An 11,781-nucleotide genomic window follows, 5' to 3' on the forward strand; every position below is an offset into this window, starting at 1 on the left:
CCAAACTCCATCGTTCTGTTTGGGTACTCACCCCGATGCCTGGTGCAGGGTTTTTCTAAATGCCTTATAGCCCCCAAGCACACCAGGACACAGACGGTGATGGGGTGACTGCTGTTCCAGAAACCCTCACTGTGGAAGGGACAACCAGCTGGGCACCAGCCAGGGAACTTGCCACTTGGCTAATCTGTATGCACCATTTCAGTATAGTCTAATTTTGTGTACTAGCATAACAGATACATGAAGTTTCCTGGGCTTGTCTTCTGTTTTGCAATGACATATCCTACATAAGTCATTGCTCCATGCCTGATATAGAGAATTGCAACAGGATGAGAGCCACAGGGAAAAATACAGGAAAGGTAGGCTGCAACTTGTCTTTGGTGTTCCCTTAAGAAAACTCCGAAAACGAGGGGGTCACACCCTGTCCCCACCCCGTGGTGAAAGAATAGTTGAAGGATATCCAAAACCTGGCTTGAAAAAAAACAGATGGTCTAGGTTGTGCAAAGTAGTGACTTACGTTGGAGGAGTTGTAAAGAATGCTGACCTTGGTAGGATTTCTCTGGAGTACATTTGACATGATGTCGTCAAGCATAAAAAAGTTTATGTATTTTTTCCATTAACTCAGCACCTAATCGCTATGCTAAGGAGACCATCTGAGATTCAGATAAATAGGATGAACAGAAAGATTTTCAAAAGCGCTATTTACATACATTGGAAACCACTCGAATGCTTAATTAATGAGGGATAGATGAGTAATTTATGTCTCATTCATATAGTCATCAAAAGTAGTTCTTATCAGGAGAATTTTAAAATATAGAGAAATATTTAGGTTGAAATATTAAGTGAAACAGACAAGCAGGACACAAGAGTACACATGTAATCTGAGTCCATGATGTCAGAAGAGAGTGTGTAGGAAAAGAGGAAATTATGAATTTTGATGGGCTTATGATTATTTTTATTTTTTATAATCCTCACCTGAGGATATTTCTCCATAGATTTTTAGATAGAATGGAAGGAGGGCCCTGGCCAGTTTGGCTCAGCGGTTAGAGCGTCTGCCTGCGGTCCGGAGAGACCCGGGTTCGGTTCCCGCTAAGGGCACGTACTTCGGTTGCAGTTTGTCCCCGGCCCTGGTTGGTCGTGCGGGTGGCAGCCACTCGATGTGTCCCTTCACATCGATGTTTCTCTCTCTCTCCCTTCCTCTCTCTCCCTCCCACTCTATCTGTACAAAAAATGGAAAAATATCCTCGGGTGAGGATTAAAAAAAAAAAAAAAAAATAGAATGGAAGGAGGGAGGAAGGAAGTGCGGGGGGAGGGGGGACATTGACATGAAAGAGACACATCGATTGGTTGCCTCCCGAATGATCCCAAATGGGGCAGGGATCAAACCTGCAATGCAGGTACATGCTCTTGACCGGGAATCAAACCCTGACCCTTTGGTCCAAGGGCCGACGCTCTAACTGCTGAGCCAAACCAGCCAGGGCTGATTATTATTATTTTTTAAATGTTTATTTATATATATATATATTACTAAATAGCTTTACTTTTCTCAAATGACATGACATTTAAAATTCATTTATATTATACTACCCAAAATTTCTAACCATTTCCCTATTCAAAACTTCATTGCTTTTACGGTTAATTCTCAGTTGTTCTATTATTCTGTGGGTTAAATCTGATTTATAGAAAATTAATTTCATTGTTGCAAGTTATATGCTACTCTAAGTTCTTTTAGAGTCTCTGATTGTCTCGTTTATAGGCTAGGAGTTCACAACTGTAACATTCCACAGAACTGTAGGGTTTTCTACTGTCTTCATTTTTAAAAAAATGTGTTTTTATTGATTTTTTTAGGGAGAGAGGGAGATAGAAACATTGATGTGAGAGAAAAACATTGATGGGCTGCCTCCTGCACGCCCCCTGCTGGGGATTAAGCCTGCAACCTGGGCATGTGCCCTGACCCGGAATCGAACTGGGACCTCTCAGTCCCTGGGACGATGATCAATCCACTGAGCCACAGTGGCCGGGCCACTGTCTTCATTTCTGATATAATTACAGACAGGATGTGCTCCTCAAATCATACTCCTCATTCAGTCCTGGCTAGGGATGGGTTTCCACAGAACATCAAGTGAACTGTCCTGAGATTACACAAAGAGGAAGGGACTTTCTACGGACATTCAGTGGCACAGCTTTGCTACAAGGCTGCAAAATGAACTAAATGATCTCTGAGTATCTCAAAAATCCTCCAAGGTCGTGTTATTTTCCTTAACAAAATATGAAGCATGTTCTGAAAAGGAGCCATTGTTGTTCTGTGACAAGGCAAACCTGGTCAGTTTTGCAGGTGAAATAATTCCTCTGACATAGCTTTGAGAGAGAGATACACACAGAGAGAAGGGGGTGGGGAGAGAGAGAGGAAGAGAGAGAGAAATCAGGAGATGGGTGGGGAGGAACTCCAAGAGATGAAATGAGGAGATGAGAAGACAGACATAAAGAGAAGGAACCAGGGAGATAGGGGAGAGGGGAGAGAATTTTGTTCATTTGTTTGGTTTTGTCTGAGATGCCGTAAGAAAAACTAGCAGCTGGTGAGGACACAAAGGGCATTGTTGCCAGAGCCCTAGAGTTGCAGTGGTGATGGAGGAAGTACTGAACAGAGGCCTAGAGACAATAGTTTGCAACACCTGACCTCTCTCTCAGCTACATTGTGCTTCCCGCTTGGCTCAGACCATAGAGTTCCGTCAGCACTTAATCCATGTGCAGGGAGTGGACTGGGGCTCGCTATGGAAATAATTCCTCTTGGGTTTTGTTTGTTTCTCTTACAGACTATGACTCACAGGGTTTCACAGTGCTGAGAGGGATCTGGAAATGGTTTAGGGGGGATCAGGAACAGAGATAGGCAATCTGGGCCTTTGCAGCAGCCCGTATATAGGCCTCGTCTGTGACCTGTTTTACAGACAGGTGTGGGATAGCTTGTAGAGACAGGCTGAATCACGATGCCCTGGTCTAAGAGATGCCACTGACTTAGAGATCATTAACTTAAAATTGGAGCTAGGGACCGTAAGTAGATGTCTTTCATCTCCATCATATTAGATGATTTTCTGATTCATGGTCATTATTTAAAGTCACAGAATTTCTTGCTCAACATCTATCCTTACCAGTTTCTATAGGTGGTAAGACTTGGCTGTTCCCTCCTCTGCGTGATACTGACTTGACTTCTCTGAAGCACTGACCTTAGCTGGGGACAGTCCTCATCGGCTTCCAGGTATGTGCTGGGAGGCGGACAGGCTGCTGTTGGTCAAGGTGCCTTTGGGGGCCAGTTGGCCTGGTATGACGTTCTCTGGGTAGCAGGTCCTTACTCTTGGGCGCTGTGCTGTGGTTGTCCTCCTGCCCTCTAGCATCATGACTCTGAGCGAGTGAACTGTCTGAGTGCTACTTTTCTCATTTGTCATGCTGGGATAATAATGTGTCCCTCCCTGACTTGTTGGAAGGACTGAACGAGACAGCAGGTGCAGAGGCCTGTTATAGGTTAGGCCCACCATAAATGGGTAGTCTATCCGGAGGCTGGCTAAGCGCCTACTGTTCAAGGTGTCGTGAAGGCAGGACCATCCCACTCTTGTGCACACGTGCCTGGGGCACAGTGGTCACCAAACGAATGTCTGGGTTCGTGTTTTACTGCAGTTCTCAATGGCCTACAGTTTTGCCTGGGGTGCATGTCAAACCAAAGGGCACACGTTTAATTTAAGAAACTATTTCTTATAAGTGCATTTTAACATCTGTTTTATGAAAAGAGAAGTTGTATGTCAAAGGATGTAAAAAGTTCATAGTCTTTAAGTATTATCATGCTTCATCATTTAAAGCAAGGATCAGCAAACTTCCAGTAGCAGACAGACATGCAGGCCATGTCTCTTCACAACTGCTCAGACTCTGCCATTGCAGAATGAAAGTGGCCATCGACAGCAGTAAATGAATGGGCATGGCTGTGTATCAATAAAACTTTATTTACAAAACCAAGCATTGGTCTAGATTTGGTCCGCAGGCTACAGTTTGGGAACCCTGATCTGAAGGATGAAATCCTGATTGCAGTGATAGAAAACATAGACATATGTCTATAAATTTGTCTAAGAAGTGAAAAAAGTTTATGCAGTCTTGATCCTATGTAATTATAATAATCATACCAACATTTGTATAAGACACCAGAGCATGCAAAGCTATATTATTATGCCTATTTTTGTTGTGACTGAGAAAATTACAGTTCAAGAGAAATTTGCTCCAGGTCTCAGGCTGGTAAGATTCGTACCAGAATCTGGGTCCTCTGATTGCAAATGTACTGCAGTGTGGTCTTTGCCACCTCATAGCTGTGCCTGCCTTTGGTCCCCAGGCCTTGGTCATCTTGGGACAGGCAGTTGGCATTGTTTCCAGTCCTGGAGGCTGCAGTTGGCTCTGAGTACGGAGAACTTCCGTGAAAAGAATAATTGCTATCCGAAGGGTGATTGAAACTTTTAAACCAAGTTAATTATGTTTTAGTCTTTATTATTGTTGCTTTTTGTTATTTTGATGGAATATTTTATTTTGGGGGGTTTTATATGTTGTTACTCCGGCTTCTGGGTTTGGAGGATAAAATGGTGAATGTCAGGTCAACGGTCTACTTTAGATAAAAGATACATTTTTCATGAAGTCAAAAGTCTCTCTGCAGATACTTTCCCCACAAACCCATTTTGTTTGCTCACTATTGTGATGTGAAACAGGATGAAAAAGGGCCTCTTTGCAACCCCTCAGAAACGCTGCCTTTACCACACTGGAGAACTTCAACCATACTGTTTTGCATCACTGCCTGTCATCCCTTATTATTATTTTTTAAATTTATTTTTATTGTTGAAAGTATTACAAATTTCCCTCCTTTTTTCCCAGTTGACACCCTCCACCCCCTCCTCCCACCTCCGCTGACTTCACCACACTGTTGTCTGCTGGTTACGCATATATGCATATAAATTCCATGTTTTATCTCTCCCTGCCTCACCCCACCCCGTTCCCTCTGAGACTGTCAGTCTGTTTTCTACTTCCATGTCTCTGGATCTACTTAGTTCGTCAGTTTATTTTGTTCATTAAATTCCACATAGAAGTGAGATCATGTGATACTTGTCTTTCTCTGACGGGCTTATTTCGCTTAGCGTACCACTCTCCAGGAAAACCATAAAAATCCTCGAAGAAAATGTAGGCAGCAAAGTCTCAGACATCTTACACAGCAGAATTTTCACGGGTACATTGCCTAGTGCAAGAGAAACAAAGGAAAAAACAAACACATGGGACGACGTCAAGCTAAGAAGCTTCTGCACGGCAAAAGGAACCCTCTCTATGGGAGGAGCTATTTGCCAATGATACATAGGTTAAGGGGTTAATTCCCATCCCTTAGTTTTTAATTCCAGCCAGAAAAAGACTAGTTGCTAATGGGTTAAATGATTGGTTTATAACTCACGGTGAGTTATAACACACCGAGGAGGAGTCATCTAACTGGGCACCTGATGAAACCCTCTTCTCGAATCCTGTTGACATGGAAAACCCTTTTCACATGCCTTGAAGAGCACTCTCAGTAACCTCCAGAATTCCCTCCAACTCTGATGTAATTATCTGATGCTTTAAGTCCCTGCTGTTACAGAGACAACTATTCTTTAGCCACTCAGATGAGTGACCAGGTTATGTAGCCAAAGTCCCAAAGGGTGCTTGGCATAATGTACTTGCTCTGTGAATTCTCATGACCTCTTTAGTAGTTTATCCAGTTACTCTAATGTTCAGCTACACTTAGTGGTGGATTTCATCATCACTGGTTGAACAATCACACCACACCAGAGATTTAGGCTAACAGGGCAGAGTCATGCGTTGTCATATCCTTGCTGAATTATTTGATGGGCTAAACAGATGCAATCTGAGATTATAGATATCCAAACAAGTGTTGGGTCTGCTCAGGTACCCAGAAGCCCCAGGCAATGTGAATATCACTAGGCGATGAATAAACATGACAGCCAGAAATCCAGGGAGCCAGGCGAAAACTCAGGCTGTTGTAAATGTACACAGTATCCTTTCTGAAAGGTGGTGTTGGATGGCAAACACTCGAAGTAGTTATTGATCGAGTGGCATGACATGTTAATTGATTTCACATGTTAAAAATTTCCAGCCTCTTGTAAATCATAAGCAATGACCAGACTCAACTGAAAAATGATGGTTTTTAGAATTTTATGGAGGCATTTAGAGAGAAAAAATGCAATCACTTTTCAAACGAAAACGTGAGGTGAAGAAAATTAACAGCACATTTGTTTTCTACGTTTACTACTGAGAATTGAAAGACTCTTGATGCTCAGCTACTAATTTCCACTGGTTGATATCTTAACCTTATAAAAATGGTTTTTACTTGTTCCATTTCTACTCGAACTACATAAGTAGCTTATAGTCTCCATCTAAGTAAACATACAGTAGACTATAAGCAGCTTATATTCTTCAAAAAGGCAATTATCCTTGCTTTAAAAAGTTTTCTTTTGAATTTTCCTATGTCCAACATCATCCTATTTGTGAGGTCGTAGCTGAGATATTGTTGTCAGACAAGTTAGATAAGGAGAAAAGGGGTCAAAATGGGAGCCAGGCCAGAGAGGAATCTGTGTTGTCCCTAAGTTATGTCGATTAATACCCAACGGTTTTACCGTTTCTAATGCTGTTCTAGTTACCTCTGGGCCCTATTCGCTCACCTCCGTGTTTATGGTCGTAAACAAATCAGGATCATCGAACGTTAGAACTAAAAGAAACATCAGAAGTTATTTGGCTCAGTTTTATAACTTATTTTTTTTTCAGTTGTGGAATATATTTGTCCCATGAATTCTTTTATTTTTATTTTTTATCCTCACCCGAGGACATTTTTTAAATTTTTGTTCAGATGGAGTGGGAGGGGGGAGAGAGAGAGAGAGAGAGAAACATTGATGCGAAAGGGACACATCGAGTGGCTGCCACCCACATGACCCAACCAGGGCCGGGGACAAACTGCAACTGAGGTACATGCCCTTAGTGGGAACCGAACCCGGGTCTCTCTGGTCTGCAGGCCAATGCTCTACCCGCTGACCCAAACCGGCCAGGGCTATACCATGAATTCTTTATCAGAAGCCTGATAAGAGAGAAAAGAAGGAGAAAGAAAAGGAAGGAAGCAGGGAAGCAGGGAAGGAGGGAAGGACGGAAGGAGGGAGGGAGGGAGGGAGGGAGGGAAGGAGGAGGGAGGGAGGGACAGAAAATGAGAAAAGTGGGCGTACCTGGAGCTCTGAAAATTCTTTGAGGAGATAAATAGGATCAATAGATGAGCAGATCACATAACAGAAAGCTCAATCGGGCAGATTTTCTGGAGGTATTCATACAGAGTCGATTAGTTTTCTAGTTCCTAGTAAATTATCTCTCTTCTGGAAATTCCCTCCCACCCTCTCTCTGTCTTTCTTGATCATTTCTATCTTCTGATTGATATTCAACTAGTCAATAAATTAAATAGTAATCCCACTCACACCCCAAGGCTGCTGCAGGAAAAAAACCCACAACTTTTTTTTTAATCCTCACCTGAGGACATTTTTTGCATTTATCTTCAGATAGAGCGGGAAGGAGAGAGGGGGGAAGAGACAGAGAGAAACATCGATGTGAGAGAGACACATCAACTGGTTGCCACCCGCACGACCCCAACCAGGGCCGAGGACAAACTGCAACAGAGGTACGTGCCCTTAGTAGGAACTGAACCTGGGTCTCTCTGATCCACTGGCCAACGCTCTAACCACTGAGCAAATGGGCCAGGGCCACAACTTTGAAATTGGCTTAAAGCTCATTTTATAAGTCCTACGCAATATGTTAAGAAAAGTTTACAATAATATCGAACTTTCAGTAGAAGAGAATGTCCAAGGCAATGAGCATATGCAATAAAATAGTCCTCTGTTCCTCTAGACCGGGATTTGGGTTGAAAGGTATGGCTCAGTGTTGTTATGAAGGCTCCATAAAGAGACCTAGTAGGAAAGAGCAAAGAAAATACAAACACAGTAAGTTAAATATTCAATTTAGTTGAAAGCATTGAGCATATTTGTTTAAAAATATATATGCCTTACATCACCCCCCCCCTTTAATCAATTAATAATTGATCCTGGCTTCCAAAATGACAGTTGGAACGGTGCCACGGTGGGAGGGGCAACGTTCATATATTTCCATTCCTGACGGGGTGCGGATTGAAACCTACCTGGCCAGCTGCTGGCTGCAACTCTGAAGGCAAGAAGGTAAACGCTAGCATTGCCTAATCTCATTTTTAACAACATGCACGGCGTTGGAAAATGATTTTAAATAATAGAAACCCAGAGTAGATTTGATTGAAACCGAACGATGTGCTGTTTTTATTTAGTGAAATGTCTTTTTAAAGCGAGCACTTGGTTGTACGAGGTTTGGAATTTTTGCTGAATGAGGTAATGCCTGTTAGGAAATATTAGCCGTGCTCTGTCCGCTCCCTCAGCCTCGGCACCTGGCCACACGGTGGCTGTGTCTGATTGGTTTCTTAAGAATGTGGATTTTTGAGTAATTTAAAAAAAAATCTTTATATACTTGATAGATTGTGTATAATTTTTCCCCCTAATTTCTGAAATAGAAAATGGTATAATATTTAGAATATCTGTATTTTAGATCATCTGAGTTTACATTTCTCTTTGGCAACCTAAGATGGAAAGGCTTTGAACCTTTCACAAGGATTTCTTTGTTTTTAGATATTGCTTATAGTTTATTTAGTTGTAACCAGGTTGGAAAATTGATTCCAGCAGGATCTCACCTGCCAGTGTAAAGTTGAAATTTTATTCTTGGTGTATTAATTGTGAAAATGGTGGAAATGATAAGACATGAAATATTTTTGGGATATAAATTGTTCCCTACTCTATAGAAAAAAACAATTACACTTAGAATTGTTTGAGTTGTTAGAAAAGATATCTAGCCTAACATTTTATATTAGACTGTCACAATAAAGGAGACCATATTTTAATAATAAAGTTATTTCTAATAGAACGGAAAGTTAATCCAAAGTTGATCCCACTGTGTAACATCTCTGTTGATTATGATTGCCTGCAGAATGTATGGAATTAATGCAAACTGTGAATCATCTACTATTTCAAATATTAGAATTATTTACTATGAAAAAGAGGCCAACGATAGCAAAAAAGTCCATAAATACTTATTAAATGCCCTTACTTATTAAGTGCCACTGTTTATAATACTTACTAATGGGATACAAAGATGAATAGAAGACATGGAACCACCCCTCAAGAGAATTATGTTTTGGAAGGAAAGATAGAAATATCAAAAGCAATCACCTTATAGTCAGAATGATAAGGGAAATAGAAATATGAGCATTTGCCTTTCGTATATAGACAAAAGAACATAAATATGAATATAAATGCTGTGATTGCAAGATGAGAAAGCACCTGGGAAAATGAAGGCAATCGATTTGCCAATATTGTGAGAGCAAAATTCAAATGTATTGTTCAGATGGCAGACCTTATTACTGATATTCTGCCCTCTCTAATAAAAATTTGAGAATTAAAATGCTTCTTTTACTTTACTAGAGGTTAAATAATAAATCACTTGGGAAGTATTACAGGCGAAAATATAATATTTTTATTGATATAAAAGTGAGTTTTTACTTCCGTTTTCTTGCATGAAATTGTTCCTTAGTGTCTCCGTGCATAGCGATGACTGGTAGGAGGGGCTGCTGGGGACTGGCACCTTGAAGTGACACAGGGGTTTGGCATTGAGAGCATGGCATTAGGTTTCAGATGGCAGCGTGCTTAGGAGGGGAGAAGGGGGCTTGGAAATCAGACTGAACTGGCAGATTTGCACACCAGCTACCCCACTCCACGGCCGGATGCGGAATGCAGATCATTTCTGACTTATAGTGAAATGCCAGGCACATTGTGGGCTCAAATGAAATGATAACTGTTATTATGAAGTCATTGATAATTGGGTTTTATTGATTCCTGGAGCTGAATAGATTTTTGAGGGACCTTCCTAATTTAAAAGGTTATTTCAAGTCTGGTTGAAAATAATAATTACTGGAGTCCATTGTGTAGACATTTTCTCTAGTTGTAGCTTATTAAGAGACAGCCGACACCAGCAACCAGACTTTAGACTTAGCCAAACAGTGACTTCTTTGTTTGGAGGACATTTTCCAGTGTCAGAAAGACACATGTGACGCATTTTTTAAAAAGTTACCAAATGTTATCTTTTTAAATTAGGTTTGATATATTTTAAAAAAATCTATTAAAGTGGGAAGATGTTAAAACCAATGTATATCATTCAATTTAAAGCAATAACTATATTTTTTTTGAGAGAGAGGAAGGAGGAAAGAGAGAGACATTAGTTACTTGTTCCATTTATTTATGCATTCATTAGTTGCTTCTTGTACGCACCCTGACCAGGGATCGAACCTGAAACCTTGGCGTATCAGGATGATGCTCTAACCAATGGAGCTACCTGGCCAGAACCAAAGCAATAACTATTTCTTAATGCTTTTTATGTGCCATATGTCTGATGAGAAAAACACAAGTAAGGGGCTTACATCTCCATCTTGAAAATATACAATATCCATAAACAAAGAGACAAAAGAAAAGACATTTTATTTGAGAGGGGTACGTTCAACGTGAGATCTACATAAGATTGTCTTGATACTTCTGGAATAGATTATTGTGGTGAGGGCTAGGGCAAGGGCTATCCTAAATGAAGTCATTCTCTTACTTTGGTTGTATGTTACCTATGGTTTCACATTGTCAAGAGAAGGTGTTAAACCTAATGATTTCTAAACGCTCCACATCTTTCAAGATCTGTTATCTTTTGGACAATATCAAGGACTACCTAAAGTGCCTCACGTCTTATAGGTTTCATGTGGAATGAATTGAAAGGAGGTGAGAATGTTAACAAAGGACATGACCTGTGACAATGTGCTGGGCATATAGTCGGCCACAGAACATTCAGGGACAGTAGAGACACATATAAAGCCAGGAGAAGAAGAGGGTGGATTGAAGCTTTCTTCATCGCTAACTTGACCATGGAGACATGGTAGCCTTTGACTTTATTTTGCCTGAATAAAGGAAGTTCCACCACGAAGTGGGTAGAATTGTGCCTCCCCCCAAAAAAAGATGTGTTGAAGTCCTAATCCCCAGTAACAGTCAATATTATCTTATTTGCAAATAGGGTCTTCGAAGATGTGATGAAGTTAAGATGAGGTGAAACTATTGGATTAGGGTGGGCTTTAATCCCACGACTGGTGTCCTTATAGGAAAAGGGACACCTGGATACACACAGAGACACAGGGAAGGACTCACGTGAAGATGGAGGCAGAGATGATGCCTCGACAAACCAAGGCGTGCCAGGGATTGCCGGCAATCACCACAAGCTGGGGGAGGGGCATAGAACAAATTTTCCCTGAGAGCGTCCAGAGTGAACCAATCCTGCCAAAACCTTGATTTTGGACATCTGGCCTCTAGAGCGAAGGGAGAATACGTTTTCATTGTCTAAGCCACCTGGTTCATGGTAATTTATTATGGAAGCCCTAACAAACTAATTTGTACCACTGAATGAGAAGAAATGTCCATCTGTATTATTATCAATAGTGACATAGTATCCATAGACCAAGATGATGATGACTTACTTTTCCAGTTTTTAACAACAAACTGAATAACTGTGTACGATTATACCTTGAGTATTTAAACGAGAACTATTTACCTATGTCACTCTGATTATCGTTTTCTCTCTTAT

Source organism: Molossus molossus, unplaced genomic scaffold (assembly GCF_014108415.1).
Source record: "Molossus molossus isolate mMolMol1 unplaced genomic scaffold, mMolMol1.p scaffold_m16_p_6, whole genome shotgun sequence".
Classification (NCBI taxonomy): domain Eukaryota; kingdom Metazoa; phylum Chordata; class Mammalia; order Chiroptera; family Molossidae; genus Molossus; species Molossus molossus.